Here is a 14,655-nt window from a genome sequence, read left to right on the forward strand (position 1 = left end):
GTAGCATCTGCCGTGGTCAAAACCTCGACACCTAGGAAAGACCCAAAACCCATCACCATCTCCAACCATCATCAATGCATTTGCTTTCAAGGTCCTCGCTAGGTCCGCAGTTGTGATCTTTAGAGGCTCATCAGCACCACAATTCTGGTTTAGGACACACACCTCCAGCTTAGTTCTTGCTTTCCTCTCAGGGGTCAACCAGGTTCCGACCACAATAGTAGAGGTGGAGTCCGAGCAAAAGCCTCCAATTGGCTCATTATTTCCATCAAACTTCTTTGTTCTTCCGCTTTGAGCAGAACACTCCATTGAGCAAGGGTGTAAGACACCTTCCTCCACAGTACATGCATACCCACCCAAAGTTTTTGATTGAACACCATATCATTTCTAGTTAGCCAAATAATTCTTAGAATAGCAGCATTAACCATGTAGTCAATAGGTTCTTCTTCCTGTTATTCCATAAGTCAGAAATATCAACTAGAATTTAGGATGGGGAGTTAATACTCAACACCCTCTTGATACCAACCACGTATTGGAAGCAACAACACAATGAAAAAAATATATGTTGACAAGTTTCAATTTCATTGCAGAAGACATAGGTAAAGTCATCTACTCGTTGTCTTTTGACCAAATTATCTCTAGTGAGGATCTTGTTGTGTATCATCAACCATAAGAAGAAATGTATTTGTGGGGGAACTTTCACACTCCATACAGAATTCACATCAACAGGTAAACTTCCTCTAAAATTGATAACATCATACATGGATTTTGTAGGGCTCGTAGCATAGAAAACAAAAAAATTCCTACTGCGAGAACGAATAAACCAAGATCCAATCCAGGAGAAAAGCCAAGATCTAATCTACTAGATGGTAGCAACGAGATCAGATCTACATACCCTTGTAGATCACTAAGCGTTAACGAGGTTGTACTCATGGTTGATGTAGTCGATCACTTGCCGCTCTCAAGAGCGAGAAGAAGATCCCTCTGGTGTTGCAATCAGGCAGCACCTCCGCACTCGGTCACACGTACGATGTTGATGACGACGTCCTTCTCCCCGTTCCAGCATACAGCGGAAGTAGTAGATCCTCATCGAAACCCCGGCAGCACGACGGCATGGTGGCGGTGGTGTTGGAGAAATCATGCAAGGCTTCACCGTAGCCGTGCAAGAGGGAGGTGGAGGAAGGGGCGGCTAGGGTTTGGGGAGAGGAGGCTTGGGCTGCGACTTGTGCAACTCTTGGGGCTCCCCTTGCCCTCCTTTTATAGGTGGAAAAGGCCCTTGGGTCGTCCAAGACCTGCCCCCAAAATTTGGGATAGTTCCGGTAGGTTTTTGTCAGCCAAAACCTACTAGAATTAGGACTCTTTTGCCAAATCCGAATTTGCCTTAGAAGAAAACTCCTTAACCAAAGGAAAACATGGATACACCTATTATGGAACCCTCTGGACTTTCTTAGACAGCCCGGGTCATCCCGGACACTTCCGAAACCTTCCATAATATTCCGGACCCTTCTGGTCTTTCTAGAACCTTCTAGAAGCTTCGGTCAAAGCACCGAACTTTTTCTGAACCCCGGAAAATGACTTCCTATGTATGAATCTTATTCTCCGGACCATTTCGAATATCCTCGTGATGTCCCGGATCCCATTCGATACTCCCAACAACATTCAAGATCCATACCATATTTCATATCTACTTAAACGATATCAACCCTTAACTGTGTCACCCTACGGTTCACGAATGATGCAGACATGATCGAGACACCTCTCCGACCAATAACTAATAGCAGGACCTGGAGATCCATAATGGCTCCTACATATTCAACGATGACTTCGTGATCGAGATAATCATGTGCATTCTTTACCGGTTCCCTTTATCGCACGATATTTTACTTATCCGAGATTCGATAATCGGTATCACTATACCTAGTTCAATCTCGTTCCTGATAAGTGCTCTTTAGTCGTACCGTGATATGATATCTCTTGTGACCCCGTCACATGCTTGCAAGCTAATTAGATATCATTTCACCGAGAGGCCCCAGAGAATATCTGTTTGTTATTTGGATGGACAAATCCCACTCTTGATCCATGAGCTTCAACTCCCACTTTCAGAGTACCCAATGCCACCTTTGTAACCACCCAGTTATGAAGTGGTATTTAATATCATCAAAGTATTCTTTCGGTGTTAGTGATTAACATGATCTCATGGTCGAAGGATTTAGGTTACAATGCATTTGATAGCTACAGCAAAATGAACTTCAACGACTTGATATTATTGCTACGCTTACTATGGGTGTGTGTCCATCATATCATTCTTGTTATTAACAACATCCAATGTTCATGATCAGGAAACCTTGATCATCAATTAATCAACAAGTCAGTTAAACGAGAGGCTTACTAGGGACTCCGGTTTGTTTGCAAAACACTCATGCATTAATGTTTCCTGTTAATGCAATTATAGCATGAGATATAAACATCTATCATAAACATTAAGATATAATAACAACCACTTTATTATTGCCTCTCGGGCATATCTCCAACATATTTAACATTGTAAACCCCATTAGCATCCACATCCAGATGAGGGCATTATTTTCCTCAATAAGATGAATGGTATGTGCAATTTGAAAAATATCGTACCACTGGAGCATTAGCCTATGATCAAAACATCTCCGAAAGATTACTTTTAAACTCTCTCCATTTGAGAGATCATCATAAGTTTGAGTATGTTCATTCACCAGGTAATAAATATCCCAAGACTGGATGGCTAAACTACAAGTACCAATCCAAAGGTCCTCCTGGAATTTTACTTCCCTACCATTTCCCAGTTTCCACTAATAACCCGTTTTAGTAGCTTTGGCAGCTCATACCACACCTTTCCAAAATGGGGAAGCACCAGTGGCAGAGCAAGAAAAAATATTAGGGCTATTCACCCTATACTTATATTCTATAATTTGTTTCCAGATTTTATTCTCATCCAAATTCTATCTTTTCACCTAGGTAGTTAGTAGGCAAAGATTCATTTCTGCTAAATCAGGAATGCCAAATCCCTCATACTCCTTCATATAGGTGCTAGGCCCTAATTAGCCAAATGGTATTTTTGATGACCCTCATAATCATCTCATAAGCAATGAGCCACGTGGGAGTTAATCAGAAAAATAGCCATTTAGAGAATTTAATAACACTTAGGAGATATAAAGGAATGCTGGCTAAAACACTTCTAACCAGCTTCAATTTGGCAAACCAGCTCCAATTTGGCAGCATGATTGAGAAGTTTTCCTCTCCAACCAGAGGCTTTTTTCAACACTTTATGTCTTCTTTATGATGGAAATGGAACTCCTAAATATTGCAGAGGAAACTTCCCCAGCTTGCAGCTCAACGTTTTTGCAAAAATCTGAGCATCTCCATCCCCAATATTGATGGGGCCCATGTCACATTTACGGAAGTTTATGCGTGTTCCAGAAATTTGTTCAAAGCACAGTATCCATTTTAAAATTGATTGCATAATTAATTAACATTATTCTCCAACAAAAAAAGAGTGTCAGCTGCATACTAGTGATCCCAGAATTATTCATAGTCCGCATTAATCCAGCAATCCGCCTAGTGGCAATAACTTAGGGATGGGGTCACCCTGTCGAACCCCCTGCTGCTTAGGACAAAATTACTATTTTCATCATTTAATCTAACCCCCATGGAAACATTTTGTAATAAGCTTCTAACAATAAACACCCACTTTGGACTAAAGCCCCTATTTTTCATCATTTGAACCAGGAATTCTCTATCCACCTTATCATATGAGTTCTCGTAATCCAGTTTAAAGATAAACCCATACTGTTCATTTTGCACAACATCAGATAATTTCATGAGCACACACAACACATTTCTAAATGTACCTGCCTTTAATAAAGGATGTTTGGTTAAATAAGTTTTTCACTCACCACATCCAATCTATTTGTTGCATGCTTGGAAAAGATTTTAAAACTAAAATTGGTTAATGAAATAGGCCTGGACTTGTGTATAACTAGATAATTCCCCGCGCGTTGCTGCGGAATAATTTGATGAAAAATGGTTAAAATTTTATATGCTCGTAGAAAAAAAGGTCCATGACTATTTTAACTACCCGTCATATAAAAATACATGTTAGAAACTTAGAATCAAATAATCATGGCCTAACTCATTCACAAATGTTGGACATGCATATATATTCTAGAAGAAAATGACCGATGTCATTTCAATATTGTTAACTTTGCGGTGTTACAAAAATGAAAAGCCCCTGTACATTTAGAACAAATGCTCTGAAGGAGACTGACATTATTTATATTTGAGCTCATCATCTGTAATATTTGCAGTGAGGACGTTACATGATTAAGGATACAATACTGAACAAATATTCCAAGATTATTAGTCCAAGAACCAATACCTCACAATCTGCAAGCTGCAAGAAACATGATTCGTGGAATGGATCGGGTACTCGAAGACAATGGATTATAGATGTAGGACTGTCCAATTGTCTTCTCACTATGTAGTAGTATTAGACTATTTGAGCATTCTTAGATCTGAAGATTAGTGAATGCACATCTAGCAAGCTATATCTATTAGCTAATATTTTCAGAAGATCTTTCGATAACAGAAAAAGAAAACTGTTCATAGTTCTACCCTGAAGTAATTTGTTTTGGAAAAGGCTCACCGTAGACATAATGAAAAATGGGAAAGTTCTATGAAGGAAGTTTCAAGGTCAAGATGGCACCTTACAATCACTTCTAGCCAAGACACGTCACATTCATCCTCTTAACAGAAGAAGGGCATGGAATATTAGCTTTAGGAGAGGAAGCGCCATTCGTGGCGGGCAAGAGTGAGAACCATGGCAAAGGTATGTCCAGTTGAATTGATCAATTGAACCATTCAAGCTGACCATAAACCACACATCCTGCAGAACCATTAGTTACATAGGGGGACAACTAAAGTGTAAAAGCCACATGAATTTGATCCGGTTCTAACCAAAATCGGCAGGTGTGAGCTGACCTTGTTCAGGGGATGGAGATCCTCCCACTTCAGGGGTCTGGGCGAGCATAGGGGATCAGAGCCCAATCAAATCAATTCCAATAACATGCAGCATGGCTCTAGGATTCAGAGGGTGGTCACCCCGGAGAGAGATTTGCCCTTGCGCACGTCTCGCGACGTAGTTCGCGATGGCGTCGGTGGGATTATTGCTTGCAAGCGACTGGGAGTCATGATCTGATGACCGCGCAAGGGTAAAGTCAAGGTCGACGACGGCCCGTGGAGAAATATCGAGGCGAGGAAGGGGAAGATGGCGGTGATGCAAGTCACAATGGAGTCGATCGATGGAGTTTAAAAGGTGGACAAATCTGCGCGAACTCATCGTATGTTGCCATCGGTTTCCGTTTCTCATGGAGATGTGGAGATCGTGCGAGAGAGGAAGAGAGCGCGGAGTTATGGGATTGATGGAGAAGAGAAAGAGCCTGGCGTCACTGGTCATATGCGGCGGCCAGTCTCGTTCGGCGTCTGTGTAGGTGTCGATATAGAAGACCAACAGTGCTAGCAGCCTGACACATCACGTGAGCATCAATGAAGATGGAGGAGTGGGCTGAAGTACTCGCATGGGCTGCTACGGTTGCTGTTCTCTCGCTCAATAATTTTTTTGTGTTGCGGTGAGGATCGAAGCCGAATTGAATTGAAACGGAAATGGAATTGAAAAGAACCTAGTGGGAAAAGGGGTGACGTGGCCTCACGAGAGACCAGGAAATTGGGATCAACTATTTAGAAATAGAAGATTACGGTAGAAGGGAAAAAATGAGCCACAATAGGTCCAATTCCCTTTTTTTCCAATCATTTAGCATAGCCACCAAATCAGTCTTAGTAAGCTCCCAAAATTGTTGATAGAAAATAAAAGAGAAACCATCTGGCCCAAGAGCTCCCTCGGCACAAGAACCAAAAACATCATCTTTAACTTCTTATACATTCGTATGTTCTACACGTAAGGATCACAGTGCAGTAGTAAAAGAATTAGGGACCGGGAGTGGCGCATCCTCTTGGACTTGGTGGTGTGGGAGATTGAGCATGAAGTATGTGCGCGCGTTTCAGTTAAGACGCAAAGTGCGTGTGGATTAGAGTTCAAGTTTGTACGGAGGTGGGAAGAAAGTAGTAAGTCACATGATCACATTAACTGCACTCAAGCCGTAGCTATTTGCATTGGTCGTTGACGAAGGCCTCGGACCTGACGATCCTGTCCATGAGCCTCCCCAGCCTCTCGGCGCCAGGCCCGGGCCTGAGCACCCAGTCGTCAACACCGGCAACCGCGGCGCTGCAGTTACCGCTTTGGCCGCACCACCCGCCCGGCACGAACATCCCGGCGGTGGCGTTCTTCCCGCGGCCTAGCAGGAGCTCGGCGTCAATGGCGTCTTAGCGAGGGGTCGTCGCGCCCGATCTTGCGCGCGAAGGGCGCGTTGCTGCTCACCATGCGGCCCTTGTCGGCGAGGCGGAGATTGAGCGGGTGCTGCCCCGCCGGCTTGCCCCATTGGATGTGGTGCAGGTCGTGGTTGGCGACGGTGGGAACGAAGCGCGGCGTGTTGCAGAGCAGGGTCTGGAAGTAGAACTCCGGGGAAGAGACGAAGTTGGTGTAGTACATGAGGAGCGTCCTGGGCAGGTTGGACTCCCACCCCAACAACAGGTACTCCACGAAGTCGCGTGTCAGCGCCACCCACGCCGACCCCGTGTACAGCTTGAACGCCGTCGGCAGCTCCCGCCGCTGCGTCACGGTGATGATGTCCTGCTTCGTCGACATGTACAGCCCTGGGTCCACGATCAAAGGCCTCCCTCGCACGTTCCTGGGTGCGCACAAATCCGTCCCGACTCCACGCGACGCAACGTTTTTGCGTTTATTTCCGCGCGGTTGAGAAAAAAAGAAAAAAAAAAAAGTAGACGCGACGTACCCGGCCGGGGAAGGAAATCAGCTTCAGCCGACTGGGCTGAAAGGCGTGAGTAGTACTAGTATTGATCAATCGACCAGCTGGCTGATTTGTGAGTCGCGAGCCTTCCTTTTCCCCACCCAACATCCTCCGCTGCGAAAAAGAAAAAAGACCCGCGACCCACACCCAGCCTCCATGGATCCCCTTTCTTCCTCACGGCGGCGGCGGCGGCGCCCCGGCCACCCTATCCCCTCGACGCCGGCCACTCCCCTGCGCCCCCAGCCCCGTTTCATAACCTAGAAGCTCGCCTGCCGGACCAACTCCGCCCGGTGCTGGACCTCGCCGACGACGCCGTCCGGACGATTATGCGCACGGGGACGGCCTCTTCTCTTCTACGCCTATGCTCCCCCATCGCTGCTCCACCCAGGCCGGATCGACGCGCCACCCGCCTATCTCCGCGTCGGCCTCACCCGCACCCGCCTCTGTAAGATCCTCTACATCTAAATTTCCTCTCCCCCTCCACACATCGATTACGTCTCGCTCATGCTCCTCCTACTTCTGCTGCAGATTACAGCAAGGACCTTGCGAACGCTCAATAAAATCATGTCTTTTTCGCCGCCGCCAACATCCAGGCGACCAACGCCCAAACATCCCTGACGGATACCACAACCACGCCCCGTGCTGCCGGACTGCTACCTCCCTGACAACGTTCTGAAGCTGCCGGCACGGCTTCCCAGGCCCTGGAGCACCACACTGCCTGGCGTGGTCCTAGACTGGTGCTGCTCTCCCATGCCGGCGAGCCATCGTCGCCTATCCGCACACTGGTATTAGCATCGGCAAATATCCATCTGAGGTGAGCTCCAGCTCTTCTGCTCTGCTCTGCTCTCAGCCATGTCCTTTGTGCTTGGCTACGAATACGTCCTGATACATGCTTGTCCAAATGATTACTTGTATTGGGCCACTAACAAATCTCTAGGAAAAACTTGCTCTGATGTTTGTCGGTGCCAATCTAGCCTTTTATTTGGCCAAGTCGAATTGCTCACTGTAGGTAGTATGTTCATCAACACGTCTTTTTCGCCCAACTACAGCAACCTCATCATCTCAACTATATATGTCTACCTGATAGCGCTACTGACGGCACAAAGCAGCTATATTCTTCAAATCCACATGATGCACTGCTGTTGTAAAACTTTGGCCAATTTTGTTATATGTTGATCGACCGGATTCACACTTGAATGCCCTACTGTTTGTTTGTTTGTTTGTTTAATCGCCTGACAAACTAATCTGGAGCTGTAGCAACATTGCACATGCGCCCATGATACGTATATATGTCTTGTTTCAATTAGCTACTTCCCAATATTTCTTCTGTACAGGAGAACAGTGATCCGTTAATATTTATTTCCCGGCAGATAGAAAACTGTGAGTTCCACATAGCTGCCTGCCATCTTGACATTTCAAACGTGCTATCCTGTTGTAGATGCACCAGGGCTCCTAATTAATTTATTCTTTCTAAATATGCTCTAGAGCTGACCAACATGTTTTGTTCTTGTGCAAGAACAAGGATTTAGACTAGATGATGCATCACTTGGAAGGAAGCAATAGCTGCTGCAGCCTGATGCATGACTTGTCAGGAAGGAAGCTGTAAGACCCCGGGGAAAAGAAGATGGCATATACACGCCTTGCTCCAGCCAGCTCTATGCACATCTTTCTTTTTAGCGCCTTAATTATCTATGCGATCATATGGTTATAATGCATGAGCAGCTGAGGTTTCAGATGCCAGAGGATCTTCTAACACAGCGGCATGTGTTTTATTTATGTAACCTCCTGGGAGAAACTTCGGTTCTGATCGATGTGCACCAGCTTGTCCTTGACGTTGATTGTTGGGTAGTTTTTACGTTGATGATTAAACTTGTGGTAGTAGAGTTGATTGTACTCCCTCGGTTACCTATTAATTGACTCTTGTCAGAGTGGTTTCTATGTTGTATGGGTTGTGTTGTATATGCACTATTGTTTTAATTGAGCTGTGTTATTTTCCGTGCAGGTTTGAATGTCCAAAACCAGTTAAGATTATGCCAAAATTTTGAACAACCTTGCTAATTAATGTCGATTGATTAAGTAGCTTAATCGCTCCTACTTTCATTTATATTAATTGAAGGTAAGTTCTGATAATAGTTGTGAACGAGTAAAAAGAAGTAGCGACTTCGTTTGCCAGAATCGATGGGCCAAGTAATGGGCATAAAATAGCAAAGATATTGGCGTGAGGTACGGGCCGAGTCATGGGCTAGTTTGAAAGGTGGCGCATGTTAGATATCATTTTTGCCGCCCAATTGTTGCTGCTGCCCTCCCGCTCCCAGTCCAGCTCTCTGCGTGGTGTCAGTCACACATTTATCGTTGGTGATTTTTCCGTAACTGTACAAGGAGTTGCTTCCAATGAAGAATTAGTTTCACGACACGTTATTAAGGCTTTCCGTAATGAGCTTCCTGTACATGTAGCATTAATGCGTGTGGGTGACACTAGCATGTTTCCACTTCCTATATATATATATATGATCGTTTATAATTCTTTTGCGAGAAAAACATGTCGACTATCAACCGAGTACAAAAGAGAAAGGACAATCTGATTGGGCGTGGGATCACAGGCGGATCTCCCGGTACGGCAAGGTCGGGCACTCGCCCTACCTTGGCTCCCTACGAAAAGCGGTAATACCCCTATGCTGCTAGACACATATTGCTCGATAGTATGAGCTGATCCCTTGAATCGTTTTGGATCCATCCTAAGTCAAGGAAACCGCATGTCCACACGTTGCTTCTCTTTGAGGTGATCGAGGGAGGCTGCGAGGGCACAACCGCACATGTACTACTGCTGGCGGAGTGGCGGCGGCGTGATCTGCAACCCTAGGTCGAAGGGTGCCCATCGAGAAGGAACGGTAGCCGGACTTGGGTGATTGGTTCTCGCCTCGGGAGGTCTGTATGGAGGAATTTTTCGGCGAGATGGCCAATGGAGTTAATCTACAATTCTAAATTGAAGATACATAGAAAGAGGAAGCGACCATCAAAGGGTTGAAAGGGGCAAGGTACATCTTTTTCAGAAATTTGCATATGTGTACAACGCCCTTGTGTCTTATTTGATAAATCTATGAATATGTAAATTTCTTGTTTGACAAGGTATTGTGTGCCGCTTGGCAGTGGCAGTAGCTCAAAACCAAGCACAAATGAAAGTAAAATTAAGTAAGATGTCTAGAAAGAGAGTAGATCGAGCTTGAGAGTAGAGTTTGAGAGTAGAGCTTTGCCTTTGCCTATAACTTTCATTCGTCATTATAACTTCATTGTCGGTATGTTTGTAGGTTTTCATTCTATTTAAATATGAAAGTACTATTTTTCATTGTACTAAGGTGATCGTGCTTACAACAAATAAAGTATTAATGTGTCTATAAACCATTGTTTTTTTTTTTTCATCAGTTTGCTTATGCTTTAGATTTCGCCCGCCCTTAAATTTTCTTCGTCCTAAGCCACTGCATGGGATTGATGTATCACAGAACATGCGAACTTGCCGAAGGGAGTAGGAAATACTAACGCGCGCACATCACTAACTCTTTGTTACGGAGTAATTAACCATCGAGAATATCGAGAACCTCCGATAAGCCTATCGTTAGTGCCATGGAGATATTCTTGCTGAGGAAGAGGACTTGTTCACATAGGCCCTTTACTTCCAACCATTGACCCTCACGTGAGGAGGAAGACGGCAGCCACTGCGTTCCCTCCATCAGGCTCGTGTGGTGCCCTCCCGCGGTGGGGTCGCCGGCTCTAGCTGAGACATGCACGGTATGATACATGGTATAAGTAGAGGACGTGGGTGAACATCCATCGAGAGCTCTAGTGCTGACTATGTTTTGTTCCACTTGAATAAAAAAACGCTACTACTAGCTAGCTAAGCTTCTGATGCATGCATTTTAGATTTTTCGATAAAGGGAATATATTAATATCATAAGATATCAATTACACCTAGCCTCAGACAACAACACAACACCTTAATGATAGTACGGATGCACACATCCAAAAAAATAAAAATAAAACTAAGAAACAAAAGCCCCGCTATAGCATGCTAGGCTTAGCAACAACAATACAACCATCACCAAGACAACACCCGAAATACAGAATCTCCAAAAAACTACGCCTCCAAGAAGGAAACGATGCACCAACGCCGTCGTCGCTCGACCAAAGATCTTAGGTTTTCACCACGAAGATAGTCCCCGCTCTCAAAACAATGCCTCCAACAAGGTCATTGCCATGCACAACCAGTTAAGGCTAGACCTTAGGTTTTCACCCTGGAAGGTAGAACTCTGAACTTCACCTCTGCTGCCGCCCCCACTTCCATACCGCTGCTGCGGAGCCCAGAACACCAAGCAAGTCCCTCAGCAACGCGGAGACTTGAACCTCTCTTAGCTAGTCCTCCACTCCGGCCTTCATGTTATTCCCTTCATCTGACTGCATCATGGACCAAAATATCTCTTGATGCCAACACAGACAAGAGCTTCGCGCCGCTCCCTCCGGAACCAATCGGCCGGAATAAAAGCATGGGTGCGCACGACCGAATACCACCGTTCCAGCAAACTCCAGGCAAAAAAAGCACTGTTACATTCGTCGGCGGTGCCTTCCGGAACTCAACACTCCTGCAAGATCGAGAAGAGAAAACCTCAGGCAAGTCTTCATCTTCGCCCAAGAGAGACCCTAGGACCGCCGCCTTTATTCAGGCCGGGCCCCCACGCTGGCGACCATCCTAGGCTAGCCACGGATGCTGCCGGAGACACCAAGCGCAGATTGCGTTGTCCGGAGACACCGCACACGCCCTGGGTGCACCACCGCATCCGAATGCCAGCCCTCCACCGGCGACAACATCCATCGCCGGCTTGCACGCCTCTCCACCTCGCCGCCAGGACGCGGTGACAGATCGAAAGACCCACCACCACCATCCACAGGCCGACCATCTCCGGCGAAGAGGGCCGCCTCCACCGTCGAACCCAAGGCTGCTGCCCCAGGCGACCTCGTGCCGCGGGAGAAGCCCAAGATCACCTCCACGCACCGGCTAGAGGCATGGGATATTGGCGCAGATCGAGGACCTGGCCGCTGCCCACCACCAGCCACCACCGCCAAGGTCTGGCCGCCGCCGCAGATCAAGGACCTAGCCGCAGGAGGAGCCGACGAGAGGCGGGGGCCGCAGCGCCAAGGTTTGGCCGCCGCCGCCAAGAACCATCCGCGTCCAACCAGCTTCAGTGTGGAGGAGAGATCCCAGCCGCCGTTCCCAGCGCGGCGCGAGGAAGGGCCGCGGCCACGCTCCGCGGACTTTGCCCGACGGCACCACCGGCGGCGGCGGCGGGAGGTGGGTTAGGGTTACAAGGGGGACGAGGTGCTCCCTCCATCGGCGAACATTACCATATATTTGTCTTAAATCAAATTTATTCGAATTTAATAACTTTTTTATAGGACTCCCTCCTTAGCAAAATCTGGTGCGTATTATTTTGAGCACGCATAGCAAGGAAGGTTTTTTAGGTGATTTTGAATAAGTATACCTCTTGTTTGCGTTGGAGTCTTTTAATCCAGCCCATGGAATGCTAGCTCACCTCCTCGTATCCCAAACTCGCCGTTCGTGCTCTCTCTCCCCTCCCTCTCTTTACATTTCTCGCGTTTGAGACCGCCTAGTACGCGAGAGCAATTGGCCCCATGCATGCATTGCACAAGATGAAGCAAAGCAGCAACATGAAGCCCCACGTGGACAAAGGGGGCTTGGTCTCGCTGCAGCAAATTAACGCCGACATGGCGGGAGTCAATATGTCGTAGTCCATCAGGCCAACCACCAGCACCATTGCCATTCTTTTTCACCAGCACTGGCGGCCTTCTCCTTGCATCTATGCCGCCTCCGCGTAACGGATCGCTTTTGGTTTGTTTGGGTTCGGATGCGGTGGCCCACATACGTACACGAAAAAGTCGTCTGTCCTTATGCGGGTGGCCGCGGCACCAACGGGGACCCGTATTTTTGTGGGGCCCGCTGTCCGTGCTCCAGCTTAACCTCCGCTAATGGCGCCCACGGCTGATAACCGGAGGTTAGGAGGCACACGTGGAAAAGGGCCACGTACTTCCCACCCGCGCCAGTTTCCCGCCCAGGCCACCGCGCTATTAGATGAGCTCGCCGGGCCTGGGCAGGGCCACACATCCATAGCCATGGCTCCCCCCTTCTCTCCCATGCCATCCGCTCACCACGTGGGCCTAGATCAGCGTGGCCGCCTTGGAGAGTTACCTCCGCAAGCCCCGCGGCTAGCGGCGAGGACGAGTGGGGAGGCTAGGACGATGAAGATGTTGACACGGATCATATTCGCACCCCCACCACCTTGGAGCAGCACATCCTCCTCGAGTCCTTTCGGAGCACGCGGTAGCACACTCTCAAAGGACATGAGGAGCCCATCGACGCCGCCATCATCGAGCCCTCCTTCCGGTTGGTGGCCTTGGAGGAGCGCGACGACCAGTTCATGGCGGAAGAGCGGCGAACATGGTACGAGATGGAAGAGAAGCGGCCGGCGGACGAGGTCGCCGAACTGACGGCCAACGAGGAGGCTACTCGATAGCAGGCTGCCCTCGCGGTTGCGATGGAGGTAGAAGAGGTTGCCCGCAGGCAACCTGTGCCGTCGTGTAGATGGCGGCCTGTTAGGACGCTAGGAACGCCGAGATCGGTGCCTCAACCGAGGAGGAGGCGATGGCTACCATGGCCGCCCACATGGTGATGCAACGTGTTGGGGCAACGTGTGTGCATCGGGAGGTCATGACCTTCGCCCGCCACGCTAGGAGGCACACCATCCGTGACATGATGCGTTGGGCCACCGATGCGATGCGCAGTGGCAACGAGGGCCAAGGAAGCTCCGGTGGTGAGGCCGGGGGCGCAGAGGATGGCGAGCACCAAGGTAGCAAGGGCTAAGGCAGCTATGCGGATGGTGGAGCGGGACCAATGTAATTTAGTTTGGATTAGGTTTAATTATGGTCAAAATGGAATGGAGATGTATCCTAAATTCCTAATTAGACTTTATGAGAAAACAAAGGCTACTCCTCGTTGACCAGTGGCCCATCAGCGACGGTGTGCCCAATCCGCGCGCTATTTGTGTTGCCGCAAACCTGGCCCAAATTTAGGTCGGGTTTGCTCCTGAATGGCGCGTCCGTATGCAGTCAACTGTTGGGCCTCATTTTCGTCCGCAGCAGACACCGGAGGATGTCTCCGGCGCGGGGAGGGGGGCGTTGGAGATGTCCTAAGTCCCAGAGGACACGCGACAATCGATACGACACATGGAATGATGGGTCTCGCGCCATTATTTCATGCATAAAACCACGGCGCATGACATAAAAAATGCACATCAGATGGTAGGTATGTATAACGCGCAACGATGAGAGTACATGCAAAGATAGGCAGTAAAAGCATATCATAGCATAAAAGGCCTCGAAAAGTTCGAGAAGAATAATCCAACTATTCTTTTGGTCAGTACGAACTTACTGGCCATGTTCGGAGACTCCGAACGACCTTTTTTTGGCCGGCAAATTCTTAAAAGTCCAGAAAACAGTGATTTTCAAAACCTAATTTCCTCAATCGCCTCTATCAGTGCTTAAATATAAATTATGGATCTCCTAAATGCTACCGACCCAAGAAATCTGCGTACAAAACAGTTGTACAGGAACACCGAAAATTGGGAGAGAGAACTAGGGG

The 14,655-nt window shown here is 47.7% G+C and overlaps 1 long non-coding RNA gene and 1 pseudogene across 1 annotated transcript; one reads left to right on the forward strand and one right to left on the reverse strand.

Annotated features, from left to right (window-relative positions):
* Positions 1-6,189: 6,189 nt before the first annotated feature.
* On the reverse strand, positions 6,190-7,326 carry LOC124705365 (annotated as a pseudogene).
* Positions 7,327-7,331: 5 nt separating this feature from the next.
* Positions 7,332-8,847, forward strand: LOC124685065. Its single transcript, XR_006997263.1, has 3 exons — positions 7,332-7,398; positions 7,482-7,767; positions 8,470-8,847. It is a non-coding gene; the product is annotated as an uncharacterized LOC124685065 (long non-coding RNA).
* The last annotated feature ends 5,808 nt before the right edge of the window (positions 8,848-14,655 follow it).

Source organism: Lolium rigidum, chromosome 1 (genome assembly GCF_022539505.1).
Source record: "Lolium rigidum isolate FL_2022 chromosome 1, APGP_CSIRO_Lrig_0.1, whole genome shotgun sequence".
Lineage (NCBI taxonomy): Eukaryota > Viridiplantae > Streptophyta > Magnoliopsida > Poales > Poaceae > Lolium > Lolium rigidum.